Below are 399 nucleotides of genomic sequence, written 5' to 3'. Positions count from 1 at the left end.
GTTAAACTGGAGCTTAAACGTGGAAATGGCTCCCTGGTGCATTTCCCATTTCTGGCGTTTAACTTCCAGTTTAAGGTTAAACTGGAGGTTAAACGCCACTTTCACCCTTTCCTCAGCTTTCATGATTTTGGCCGTAGCTTAAACTGGAACTTAAACTCCACATGTGATATTCAAGCTTCCTTTATTGATTTTTGTTGCTTCCTTGCCTAGCCTCTTCTTTCTTGAAATCATCCAAACAACTGCATCAAAGTCTTGCAAATTTTCATGAGAATCTTTCATTCATAGCATTCAAGTAATATAACTAAAAACTCATGAAATTTGCATAAAAATCATACTGTTTGGATGGTTCATTGCTTTGTTATTCATTTAACCATTCTTGGTTACTTTAAGCTCAAGAAA

Source organism: Arachis ipaensis, chromosome B03 (assembly GCF_000816755.2).
Source record: "Arachis ipaensis cultivar K30076 chromosome B03, Araip1.1, whole genome shotgun sequence".
In the NCBI taxonomy this organism is placed as follows: Eukaryota; Viridiplantae; Streptophyta; class Magnoliopsida; order Fabales; family Fabaceae; genus Arachis; species Arachis ipaensis.
Note: the sequence above shows the minus strand (reverse complement) of the source record.